The sequence below is a fragment of the Pongo pygmaeus genome, chromosome 16, assembly GCF_028885625.2.
Source record: "Pongo pygmaeus isolate AG05252 chromosome 16, NHGRI_mPonPyg2-v2.0_pri, whole genome shotgun sequence".
Lineage (NCBI taxonomy): Eukaryota > Metazoa > Chordata > Mammalia > Primates > Hominidae > Pongo > Pongo pygmaeus.
Genome location: NC_072389.2, coordinates 10,412,278 through 10,427,565, shown reverse-complemented (window position 1 = coordinate 10,427,565; position 15,288 = coordinate 10,412,278).

Below are 15,288 nucleotides of genomic sequence, written 5' to 3'. Positions count from 1 at the left end.
TATTCCATTCCATTCAATTCCTCATTCCATTCCACATTCCATTCCATTCCACATTCCATTCCACATTGCATTCCACTTTTCATTCCTCATTCCATTTCACATACCATTGCACGTTTCATTCCGTTCCATTCCTCATTCCATTCCACACTCCATTCCACTCCATTCCACATTCCATTCCATTGCACATTTCATTCTGTAGGAATCCACATTCCATTCCATTCCATTCCACATTCCAGTCCATTGCATTGCATTCCATTCCACTTTGCGTTCCACATTCCGTTGAATTCCATTCTACATTCCATTCCACTTTCCAATACATTACATTACAGTTTCCATTCAATTCTGTTCCATTCCACATTTCACTTCATTCCATTCCATTCCACATTCCACTCTTTTCCATTCCATTTCAAATTGCATTCCATTTTATTCCATTCCACATTGCATTCCATTCCATTCAACATTTCATTCCTCATTCCATTCCATTCCATTCTACATTCAATTCCACGTTCCATTATATTCCATTCCACATTCCATTCCATTCCATTCCATTCGAGTGTACATTCCATTCCATTCGATTCCATTCCACATTCCATTCCATTCTGTTGCACTGCACATTCCATTCCATTCCATTCAAATTCCATTCCATTCCATTCCACGTTCCACACCGCATTTCATTCCACATTCCATTCCATTCCATTCCATTGCTCATTCCATTCAATTCCATTTCGCATTCCATTCTATTCCATTCCACTTTCCGTTCCGTTCCACTGCATTCCTATCCATTCCACTTTGCATTTGATTCCATTCCTCATTCCATCCCATTTTATTCCACATGCCATTCCAGACCCTTCCACATTCTATTCCATGGCATTCCACATTTCATTTCACAATCCTTTCGATTCCATTCCATTACATTCCACATTCCATTCCATTCCTTTTCACATTCCATTCCACATTATATTCCCTTCCATTCCACATTCCATTTCATTCCATTCCACATGCAGTCCCTTTCCTTTCCACATTTCATTCCATTCCAGTTTGCATTCCGTTCAAGCCCAAATTCCATTCCATCCCATTCTGCATTACTTGCCATATTCCTTTCCATTGTATTTCATTCCATTCCAGTCCACATTCCATTCCATTCATTGCCATTAGTCATTGCATTCCACATTCCATTCCATTCCATTCCACATTCCTTTCCACATTCCATTCCATTCAATTCCACATTCCATTCCATTCCATTTCACATTCCGTTCCTAATTTCATTCCATTCCATTGCACATTCCTTTCCATTACATTCCACATTCAATTCCGTTTCACATTCCATTCCATTCCACATTCCGTTCCATTCCATTCCACATTCAATTCAACTCCATTCCATTCCACATTCCATTCCATTCCATTCCACATTTCATTCCATTCCATGTTCCATTGCATTCCGTTCCACCTTACATTTCATTCCATTCCACGTTCCATTCGATTCCATTCCACGTTCCATTCCACATTCCATTTCATTCCAATCGACATTATTTCCATTCCATTGCACATTCCATTCACATTGCATTCCATTCCATTGCACATTCCTTTCCATTACATTCCACATTCAATTCCGTTTCACATTCCATTCCATTCCACATTCCTTTCCATTCCACATTCAATTCAACTCCATTCCATTCCACATTCCATTCCACTCCATTCCACATTTCATTCCATTCCACTTTCCATTCGATTCCATTCCATGTTCCATTCCACATTCCATTTCATTCCAATCCACATTATTTCCATTCCATTCCACATTCCATTCCACATTGCATTCCATTCCATTCCACATTCAATTACATTTTCCAATCCATTCCATTCCAAATTCCATTCCACGTTCCATTCCACTCCACATTCCCATGCATTCCACCTTCCATTCCATTCCATATTACATTGCATTCCACATTCCATTCCATTCCATTCCATTCCACATTCCATTCTATTCCCTTTAACATTCCTTTCCATGCCATTCCACGTTCCATTCCATTTCATTCCACGTTCTTTTCTATTCCATTCCATTCCCTTCTACATTCCATTCCACATTCCATTCCATTCCATTCCACATTCCATTCCACATTCTATTCCAATACATTCCACATTCCCTTCCAATCCATTCCACATTCCATTCCATTCCATTAGACATTACGCTTTCCGTTTCACTTTCCATTGCACGTTCCATTCCACTTTCCATTCCACGTTCCATTCCACGTTCCATTCCATTCCATTCCATTCCATTCCATTCCATATTCCATTGCATTGCATTCCACCTCACTTTTCATTCAATTCCACTTCCCACTCCATTCTATGCCACGTTCCATTCCACATTCCGTTTCATTACAATCCACATTATATTTCATTCCATTCCACATTCCATTCCACATTCCAGTCCATTCCACATTCAATTCCATTTTCCAATCCATTCTATTCCACATTCCATTCCACATTCCATTCCATTCCATTCCATTCCGCATTAAATTACATTCCAGTTTCCTTTCCATTCCATTCCATTCCACATTCGATGCTACCTTCCATTCCATTCCACTTTCCATTCCACGTACCATTTCATTCCATTCCACAGTGCTTTCCATTCCATTCCTCATTCCATTCAATTCCATTCCATATTCCATTCCATTCCATTCCACATTTTATTCCATTTCATTCCACATTCCATTTCACGTTCCATTCCATTCCATTCCATATTCCTTTCCACATTCCGTTCCACATTCCATTCCACTGGCTTCCACATTGCTTTCCACATAACATTCCATTCCATTTTGCATTCCAATCCTTTCCACATTCCATTCCATTCCATTCCAGATTACATTACATTCCATTCCACATTCTGTTCCTTTTCATTACGAATTGCATTCCATTCTTTGCATTCCACATTACATTCCAAATTCCATTCCACATTCCACTGGATTTCATTCCACATTCAATTCAATTCCATTCAACATTCCTTTCCACTTTGAATTCCATTCCATTCCACATTCTATTCCACATTACATTCCATTCCATACCACATTCCATTCCATTCCATTCCATATTCCACATTCCATTCCTCTTTATATTCCATGTTCGATTCTACGTTCCATTTGACGAACCATTCCACGTTCCATTCCTTTCCATTCCACGTTCCATTTCACGTTCCATTCTATTCCATTCTGTGTTCCATTCCACGTTCCATTCTATTCCTTTCCATTCCATTCCACTATCCATTTCCATTCCATTCTACTTTGCATTCCGTTCCATTCCATTCCACTTTCCATTCCATTCCATTCCACTTTCCATTACATTCCATTCAGCATTCCATTCCATTACATTTCAAATTCCAATTCATTGCATTCAATTCCTTTCCATTCCACATTCCATTGCATTCCAAACCTCATTCCATTCCATTCCAATCCATTCCACATTCCATTCCATTAGATTCCAAGTTCCATTCCACGTTCCATTCCTCTTTCCATTCAATTCAATTCCACATTCCATTCCACATTGCATTCCATTCCATTCTACATTCCATTCCACATTCCATTCAATTCCATTGCACATTCCATTCCACAATGCTTTCCATTCCATTCTACATTTCATTCCACATTCCTTTCAATTCCATTCCACATTCCATTCTATTCCATTCCACATTCCATGCCATTCCATTCCACATTCCATTCCATTCCATTGCACACTCCATGCCATTTCATTCCACATTCCATTCCATTCTACATTCCATTCCATTCCATTCCACCATCCTTTTCATTCCATTCCATTGCATTCCACGTTCCATTCAACATTTCATTCCATTGCATTCCACGATCCATTCCACATTCCATTCCTTTACATTACACATTCCATTCCACATTCCATTCCATTTCATTCCACATCCCATTCCACATTGCATTCCATTTCATTCCACATTCCATTCCATATTCGATTCCTTTCCATACCACATTCCATTCCATTCCTTTCCATATTCAATTCCGTTACACATTCCACACTCCCTTCCACGTTCCATTCCACATTCCATTCCATTCTTTTCCTTTCCATTCCATTCCACATTCCTTTCCTTTGCATTCCACATTCCATTCTCTTCCATTCTACATTCCATTCTACATTCCAGTCCACGTTCCATTCCTTTCCATTCCACATTAAATTCCACATTCCATTCCTTTCCATTGCATTCCACATTCCATTCCATTCCATTCAATTCCACGTTCCATTCCATTTCATTCAAAATACAATTGCATTCCATTTCACATTCAATTGAATTCCATTCCACATTACATTGCATTCCATTCCACATTACATTCCATTCGTTTCTTTTCTGTTCCATTCCACATTCCATTCCATTCTATTCGATTCAGCAATCCATTCCATTCCATTCCGCATTCCATTCCATTCTATTGCACTTTCCATTCCACATTCCTTTCCACTACATTCAATATTCCATTCAATTCCATTTCACATACCATTGAATTCCATTCCACATTCCATTCAATTTCACGTTGCATTCCTTTCCATTCCGTTCCAGTTCAAACTCCATTCTACTATATTCCATATTCGATTCCATTCCATTGCAAATTACATTCCACATTGCACTCCACATTCCATTCTACATTCCATTCCACATTCCATTCCATTCCATTCCACTTTCCATTGAACATCCCAATCCGTTACACATTCCATTTCATTCCATTCGACATCCCATTCCATTCCATTTCACGTTCCATTTGGCATTCCAATCCATTCCAATCCGCATTCCATTAAATAGCGTTCCACATACCATTCCATTCTATTCCATGTTCAAGTCCACATTCCACTTCATTCCATTCTGCATTCCATTTCATTGCATTACAAATACCATTCAATTCCATTTCACGTCACATTCCACATTCCACTCCATTCAAATCCGCATTCCATTCCATTCCATTCCACATTCCATTACATTGCATTCTGTGTTCCATTCCTCATTCCATTACATTCCATTCTACATTCCATTCCATTCCATTCCAAATTCCATTTCATTCCATTCCATTCCACGTTCCAATCCTCATTACATACCATGACATTCCACATTCCATTGCACATACTTTTCCATTCCTTTCCACATTCCATTCCATATTACATTCCATTCCTCCATTTCACATTCCATTCCATTGTTTCCATATTCCATTCCATTACAGAATCCATTCCACATTCATTTACATCCCATTAGACATTCCATTCCAAAATCCATTCCATTCCACATTCCATTCCATGCCATTCCACATTCCATTCCGAATTCCGTTCCATTCCATTCCACATTCCATTCCACATTGCATTTTATTCCATTGCATTCGACTTTCCATTCCATTCCACATTCCACTGCATTCCATTCCACATTCCATTTCATTCCATTCCACATTCCATTCCATTCCATTCTACATTCCATTCCATATCACTTCAAGTTCCATTCCACATTCCATTCCATTCAATTCCACATACCATTCCATTCTACTCCACATTCCATTCCATATTCCATTCCATTCCATTCCTTTCCAATTTGCATTCCACATTCTGTTGCATTCCATTCCACATTCCATTCCTTTCCACATTCCTTTCCACATTACATTCCACGTTCCATTCCACGTGCCATTCCATTCCTTTCCACATTCTATTCCTCTTTCCATTCCGTATCATTCCACATTCCATTCCACCTTCCGTTCCATGCCATTACACGTTGCATTCCATTCCATTCCACTGTCCACTCTATTCCATTCCACATTCCATTCCACATTCCACTGCGCTGCAATCCACATTCCATTGCACAATCCTTTCCACATTCCACTCCATTCGATTCTACATTCCACTACATTCCATTCCATTCCAAATTCCATTCTTTCCTTTCCAAATTGCCTTCCATTCCATTCCTCTTCCATTCCATTCCATTCCACATTCCATTCCACATTCCATTCCATTCCATTCCACATTCCATTCCACTTTCCATTTCAGTCCATTCCACATCCAATCCATTCCATTCCTTTCCAAAGTACATTCCATTCCATTCCACATTACATTCTATTCCATTTCATTTTCCATTCCATTCCTTTCCACATTCCATTCTACATTCTATTCCATGGCATTCCATTCCATTCCATTCCATTCCATTCCAATTTCCATTCCATTCCAATCCACATTCCATTCCATTCCATTCCACATTCCATTACACATTCTCTACCACATTCCCTTCCACATTCCATTTCATTCCATTCCATTACACATTCCATTCCATAGTCAATTCTGCTTTCCCTTCCACATTCCATTCCATTCCATTCCACATTCCATTCCACATTCCATCCCATTCCTTTCCACATTGCATTCCACATTCCATTCCTCTTTCACTTCCACATTCCATTTGATTCCATTCCACATTCCATCACATTCCATTCCACATTACATTCCGCATTCCATTCCTCATTCCCTTCCACATTCAATTCCATTCCATTCCACATTCCATTCCATTTCATTCCACATTCCATTCCACATTCCATTCCACGTTCCCCACCATTCCATTACACGTTCCATTCCACCTTCCTTTCCTCGTTCCATTCCACGTTGCATTCCATGATCCATTCCCTTCATTCCACGTTCCAATCCACCTTCCATTCCACATTCCATTCCATTCCATTCCATTCCATTCCATTCCAGTCCACATTCCATTCCATGCCATTTCTCATTCCATTCTATTCCATCCCACGTTACATTCCACATACCATTCCACATTCCATTACTTTCCTATCCACTTTCCATTCTATTCCATTCCACGTTCCATTTCATTCCATTCCACCTTCCAATACATTCCATTTCAAATTCCATTCTGAATTCCATTTTACATTCCATTCCATTGCATTCCACATTCCATTCCATTCCAATCCACTTTCAATTCCATTCCATTCCACTTTCAATTCCATTCCACATTCCATTCCATTACATTCCATTCCACATTCCATTCCACATTCAATTCGATTGCATTACACTTTCTATTCCATTCCATTCCACGTTCCATTCAACATTCCATTCCATTCAAATTCATACTCCTTATTCCATTCCACATTCCAATACAGATTCCAAACCACTTTCCAATCCGCGATCCATTCCACTTTCCATTCCATGATCCATTGCACGTTCCATTCCACGTTCCATTCCACATTCCATTCCATTCCATTCCAAATTCCATTCCACATTCCATTACATTCCATTCCACATTCCTTTCCATTCCATTCCACATTGCCTTCCACATTTCTTTCGATTCCATTCCATTCCACGTTCCATTCCATTCCATTCCACATTCCAATCTGTTCAATTCCACGTTCCATTCCACATTCTATTCAACATTCCATTCCACATTCCATTCCATTAAATTCCATACTCCATTCCATTCCATTCCTCATTCCATTCCATTCCATTCCTCATTCCATTCCACATTCCATTCCTTACTGCATTCCATTCCATTCCACATTCCATTGTCATTCCATTGCATTCCATTCCACATCACATGTCACATTCCATTTCATTCCATTCCACATTTCATACCACATTCCATTCTATTCCATTCCAGATTCCATTCCACATTCCATTCCACATTCCATTCCACGTTCCATTCCATGATCCGTTCCACGATGCATTCCAAGTTCAGTTCCATTCCATTCCATGTTCCATTGCATTCCATTGCACATTCCATTCCATTCCATTCCACGTTTCATTTCATTCCATTCCACATTCCATTTCACATTCCATTCCACATTCTGTTTCACTATCCATTCCATTGCATTCCATTCCATTACATTCAAAATTGTATTCCATTCCATTCCACATTCCATACCATTATATTCCACATTGCGTTCACATTCCATTCTGCATTCCATTCAATTCCATTCTATTCCACATTCCATTCCATTCCATTACACATTCCATTCCACATTCCATTCCACATTACATTCCATTCTATTCAACTTTTCATTCCATTCCACCACATTGCATTACATTTAATTCCACATTCCATTAAATTCCATTCCACTCCATTCGATATTCCATTCCATTCCATTCCATCCCGCTCCACATTTCATTCCATTGCAGTCCGCATTCCATTCCATTCCATTTAATTCCATTAAACATTCCAGTCCATTCCATTCCATTCCACATTCCATTCCATTCCATTCCATATTTCATTTCATTCCATTTCACATTCCGTTCCATTCCACGTTCCATTCTACATTGCATTGCACTTTCTATTCCATGCTCCATTCCTCGTTCCATTCCTTTCCATTCCACATACCATTCCGTTCCATTCCATATTTCATTTCATTCCATTTCACATTCCGTTCCATTCCACGTTCCATTCTACATTGCATTGCACTTTCTATTCCATGCTCCATTCCTCGTTCCATTCCTTTCCATTCCACATTCCATTCCGTTCCATTCCATATCCCATTTCATTCCATTCCACATTCAATTCCACTTTCAATTCCATTCCATTCCACTTCCCATTCCACATCCCATTCCACGTTCCATTCAACCTTCCATTCCATTGCATTCCACTTTCCATTCCACGTTCCTTTCAATTCCATTCCACGTTCCTTCCACATTCCATTCCACGTACCATTCCACGTTCCATTCCACGTTCCATTCAACCTTTCATTCCATTCCATTCCACGATCCATTACACTCCATTCCTCTATCCATTTCATTCCATTCCACGTTCCATTCCATATTCCAATTCACATTCCATTCCACCTTCCATTCCTTTCCATTCCATTCCATTGCACATTCCATTCTGTTCCATTCCTCTTTCCATTACATTAAATTCCACATTCCATTCCATTTAATTACTTTCCATTCCACATTCCATTCCATTCCATTTCTTAACGTTCCACATTCCATTCCATTTCATTACATTCCATTACTCATTCCATTCCTTACCATTCTGCATTCCATTCCATTCCATTCCTTTCCATTCTACATTCCATTCCATTCTATTCCACATTGAGTTCCTTTCCATTCCCTTCCATTCCACATTCTATTCGTTTCCATTGCACATTCCTTTAAACGTTCCATTACACGTTCCATTCCAGATTCCTTTCCATTCCATTCCACATTCCATAACATTCCTTTCCATTCCATTCCATTCCTGATTCCATTCCATGCCAATCCACATTCTATTCCACATTCCATTCCTTTCCTTTCCACATTACATTATACATTCCATTCCATGTTTCATTCCACATTCCATTCCACGTTCCATTCCACAATCCATTCCACTTTCCGTTCCACGTTCCATTCCATTCCATTCGACGTTCCATTCCACATTCCATTCCATTCCGTTCCATGTTCAATTAAACATTCCATTCCACATTCCATTCCACGCTCCATTCTACATTCCATTCCACGTTCCATTGCAGGTTCCATTCCATGTTCCATTCCATTCAATTCCACGTTCCATTCGACATTCCATTCCATTCGACGTTGCATTCTATATTCCATTCCACATTCCATTCCACCTTCCATTCTATTGCACTCCACGTTCCCTTCGACATTCCATTCCTTTCCTTTCCACTTTCCATTCCACATTAAATTACACGTTCCATTAATTTCCATTCCACATTTCATTCCACATTCTATTACACATTCCATTCTACATTCCATTTCATTCCATTATACATTCCATTAAATTCCATTCCTCATTCCATTTCACATTCCTTTCCATTCCATTCCACATTCCATTCTGCATTGCATTCCATTCCAGTACAAATCTTATTCCACATTCCATTCCATTCCCTTACACATTCCATTCCAGATTTCATTCCATATTCCACTCCATTCCATTCCACATTCCATTCCACATTCCATTCCTTTCCATTCCCCGTTTCATTCCAGGTTCAATTCCACATTCCTTTCCAGGTTCTATTCCACGTTCCATTCCATTCTATTCCACGTTCCATTCCACTTTCCTTTCCATTACATTCCACATTAATTTCCAAAGTGCATTGCCCATTGCATTCCACGTTCCATTCCACTTTCCATTTCATGTTCTAGTCCACGTTCCCTTCCACGAAGCATTCCATTGCATTCCACGTTCCATTCCACGTTCCATTACATTCCATTCCACATTCCATTCCACATTCCATTCCACGTTCCATTCCGTTCAATTGCACGTTCCACTCCATAATCCATTCCATTCCATTCCACTTTCCTTTGCACATTCAATTACACATTTCATTCCATATTGCATTCTGTTCCATTCCGCATTCCATTCCACATTCCAGTCCACATTCCATTCCACATTCCAGTCCATTCCTTTACATTTCATTCCGCATCCCATTCCACTTTAGATTCCATTCCATTCCAGCTTCCATTCCAGATTCCGTTTCCCATTCCATTCCACTTTCCATTCCACATTTCTTTCCACGTTCCATTCCATTCCATTATACGTTGCATTCCACTTTCCTTTCCATTCAATTCCACATTCCATTCCACTGCATTCAACATTTCATTCCACATTCCATTTCATTGCATTCCACATTCCTTTCCACATTCCATTCCATTCCATTCCACAATCCATTCCACATTCCATTCCATTCCATTCCACATTCCATTACACATTCCATTCCATTCCATTCCACATTGCATTTCACATTCCATTCCATTGCATTCCACATGCCATTCCACATTCCATTCCATTGCATTCCACACTTCATACCACATTCCATTCCATTCCATTCCACATTTCATTCCACTTTCCTTTCCATTCCACTCAGCTTTCCATTGCACATTCCCTTCCATATTCCATTCCATTCCTTTCCACTTTCCAATACACGTTCCTTTCCATTCCATTCGATGTTCCAATCCACATTCCATTCCACATTCCGTTTCATTCCATTCCACATTCTATTCCACATTGAATTCAACATTCCTTTCCACATTCCATTCCATTCCATTCCACATTCCATTCCACATTTCATTCCATTATATTCTACATTACCTTCCACATTCCATTCCACATTCCCTTCCACATTCCATTCCATTGCATTCCACATTCCATTCCACATTCCAATCCATTCAATTCCACGTTATATTCAACATTTGATTACATTCTTTTCCCCATTCCATTCCTTTCCATTCCACATTCCATTCCACGTTCCAGTCCATTCCATTCCACTTGTCAATCCACCTTCCATTCCACGTACCATGCCACATTCCATTCCATTCCAGTAAACATTCCATTCCACATTCCATTCCATTGCACATTCCATTCCACATTCCATTCCACATTCCCTTCCCTTCCACATTCCATTCCATTCCATTCCAAAATGCGTTTCACATTCCATTCCATTCCTTTCCACATTCCATTCCATTCCATTATAATTTCCGTTACACATTGCATTCCACGTTCCATTCCACGTTCCATTCCTCTTTCCATTCCACGTTCCATTTCACGTTCCATTCCATTCAATTCCTCATTCCCTACCATTCCATTCCGTTCCATACTGGATTCCATTCCATTCCATTTCATTCCACATTCTATAAATCATACTATTGCATTCCATTCCAAGTTCCATTCCACATTCCATTGCATTCCATTCCACATTGCATTCCATTCCATTCCACATTCCATTCCTGTCCATTGAACATTGCATTCCACAATCCATTCCACTTTCCACTGCACATCCCATTCCACGTTCCATTCCACTTTCCACTCATTACAATCCACGTTCAATTCCACGTTCCATTCCACATTCCTTTCTGCATTCCATTCCACGTACCATTCCATTGCATTCCATGTTCCATTCCACGTGCCATTCCATTCCATTCCACGTTCCATTCCACGTAGCATTCCACATTACTTTCCACGCTACATTTCACATTCCATTCTACTTTCCATTCCACTTTCTATTCCAAGTTCCATTCCGCGTTCCATTCCATTTCATTGCATGTTCCATTCCTCATTGCATTCCATTGCATTCCACTTTCCATTCCATATTGCATTCCAAATTGCATTCCACATTCCATTCCGTTCCATTGCACATTCCACTACATTCCTTTCCACATTAACTTCCACATTCCATTCCGTTCCATTGCACATTCCACTACATTCCTTTCCACATTACCTTCCACATTCCATTCCATTCCATTCCCAACTGCCTTCCAAATTGCATTCCATTCCGGACCACATTCCATTCCACATTCCATTCCATTCCATTCCACATTCCATTCCATTCCATTCCACATTCCATTCCATTCCATTCCACATTCCGTTCCACATTCCATTCCACATTCCGTTCCACATTCCATTCTTCATTGCATTCCATTCCAGTAAACATTCCATTCCACATTCCTTTCCATTCCATTCCACATTGCATTCCACTCTCCATTCAATTGCAATCCACATTCCATTCCACCATTCCACTATTCAATGCATGTTGCATTCCATTACATTCCACGTTCCATTCCACATTGTATTCTATTCCATTCCACTTTCCATTAAATATTCCATACCACATTCCATTCCATTCCATTCCACATTTCAATCCACATTCCATTCGACATTCCATTCCATATTCGATTCCATTCCATTCCATATTCCATTCCTGATTCCATTTCATTCCATTCCACATTCCATTCCATTCCACTCCACATTCCATTCCATGTTCCATTCCGCTGTCCATTCCTCTTTACTTTGCACTTTCCATTACATTCCATTTCACATTCTATTCCACATTCCATTTCACATGCCATTCCACATTCCATTCCACATTCCATTCAACATTCTATTTCATGTTCCATTCCATTGTGTTCCACATTCCATACCTCAATCCATTTCAAGCCATTCCACATTCCGTTGCATTCCATTCCACATTCCATTCTTCATTGTATTCCACTCCATTCCATATTTCATTCCATTCCATTCCACATTCCATTCCATTCCATTCCACATTCCATTCAATTACGTTCCACATTCCGTTCCACATTCCATTCTTCATTGCATTCCATTCCAGTACACATTCCTTTCCACATTCCATTCCATTCCACTCCACATTCCATTCCGCTCTCCAATCAATTCCAATCCACATTCCATTCCACCATTCCACTATTCAATGCACATTGCATTCCATTACACTCCATGTTCCATTCCACATTCTAGTCTATTCTGCAAGTGGATATTGGGAGTGCTAAGAGGCCAACACTGGAAAAGGAAATATCTTCACATAAAAACGAGACAAAAACATTCTCAGAAACTTCTGTGTGATGAGTGCATTCAACTCCCACACTTGAACTTTCCTTTTGATAGAACAGTTTTGAAACACTCCTTTTGCAGGATTTGCAACCGTTTATTTGGAGCGCTTTGAGGCCTATGTTGGAAAAGGAAATATCTTCACATAAAAACTAGACAGAAGCATTCTCAGAAACTTCTTTGTGATGAGTGCATTCAACTCACAGACTTTAACATTCCTTTTGAAAGAGCAGTTTTGAAAACACTCTTTTAGTAGAATCTGCAAGTGGATATTTTGAGCGTTTTGAGGCCTTTGCTGGGAAATGAAATATCTTCACCTGAAAAGTAGATAGAAGCATTCTCAGAAACTTCTTTGTGATGTGCGCATTCAACTCACAGAGTTGTAGCTTCCTTTTGATACAGCTGTTTTGAAACACACTTTCAGTAGAATCTGCAAGTGGACATTTGGAGTGTTAAGAGGCCAATACTGGAAAAGGAAATATCTTCACATGAAAACTAGACGGAAGCATTCTCAGAAACTCCCTGTGCTTTATGCATTCATGTCACAGAGAGGTACCTTCCTTTTGAAAGCACAGTTTTGAAATCCTCTTTTTGTAGAATTTGCTAGTGGATGTTTGGAGCGATTTGAGGCCTATGCTGGAAATCGAAATATCTTCCCATAAAAACTAGACAGAAGCATTCTCATAAACTTCTTTGTGATGAGTGTAATCAACTCACAGACTTGAACCTTCATTTTGAAAGAGCAATTTTGAAACACTCTTTTTGTAGAATCTGCAAGTGGATATTTGGAACATTTTGTGGGCTTTGCTGGGAAATGAAATATCTTCACCTGAAAACTACACAGAAGCATTTTCAGAGACTTCTTTGTGATGTGTGCATTCAACTCACAGAGTTGAACCTGACTTTTGATAGAGCAGTTTTGAAACAGCCTTTTTGTAAATCTGCAAGTGGATATTTGGAGCGATTTCAGGCCTATGCTGCAAAAGGAAATGTCTTCACAGAAACCCTAGACAGAAGCATTCTCAAGAACTTCTGTTTGATGAGTGCTTTCAACTCATGGACTTGAACCTTCCTTTTGATAGAATAGCTTTGAAACACTCCTTTTGTAGAATCTGCAAGTGTTTATTTGGAGCGCTTTGAGGCCTAGGATGGAAAAGCAAATATCTGCACATTCAAAACTGGACAGAAGCATTCTCAGAAACTTCTGTGTGATGAGTGCATTCAACTCACACACTTGAACTTTCCTTTTGATAGAGCAGTTTTGAAAGACTCTTTTAGTAACACCTGTAAGTGGATATTTGGAGGGCATTTATGCCAATGCTGGAAAACGAAATATCATCACAGAAAAACTAGGCAGAAGCATTCTCAGAAACTTCTTCATGATGAGTGCATTCAACTCACAGAGCTGAACCTTCCTTTTGATAGAAGAGTTTTGAAACACTCCTTTTGTAGGATCTGCAACTGTTTATTTGGAGCGCTTTGAGGCCTATGTTGGAAAAGGAAATATCTTCGCATAAAAACTAGAGAGAAGCATTCTCAGAAACTTCCCTGTGCTTTCTGCATTCAGCTCACATAGCTGAACCTTCCTTTTGATAGAACAGTTTTGAAAAACTCTTTTCATAGAATCTGCAAGTTGACATTTGGAACGCTTTGAGTCCTAAGCTGGAAAAGGAAATATCTTCACATAAAAGCTGGATAGAAGCATTCTCAGAAACTTCTTTGTGACGTGCGCATTCAACTCACAGAGTTGAAGCTTCCCTTTGATATAACTGTTTTGAAACACTCTTTTAGTAGGATCTTCAAGTGGATATTTGGAGTGATATGAGGCCAACGCTGGAAAAGGAAATATCTTCACATAAAAACTAGATGGAAGCATTCTCAGAAACTTCCCTGCGCTTTTTGCATTCAAGTCACAGAGAGGAAACTTCCTTTTGAAAGCACAGATTTGAAACACTTTTTGTACAGTTTGCTAGGGGATGTTTGGA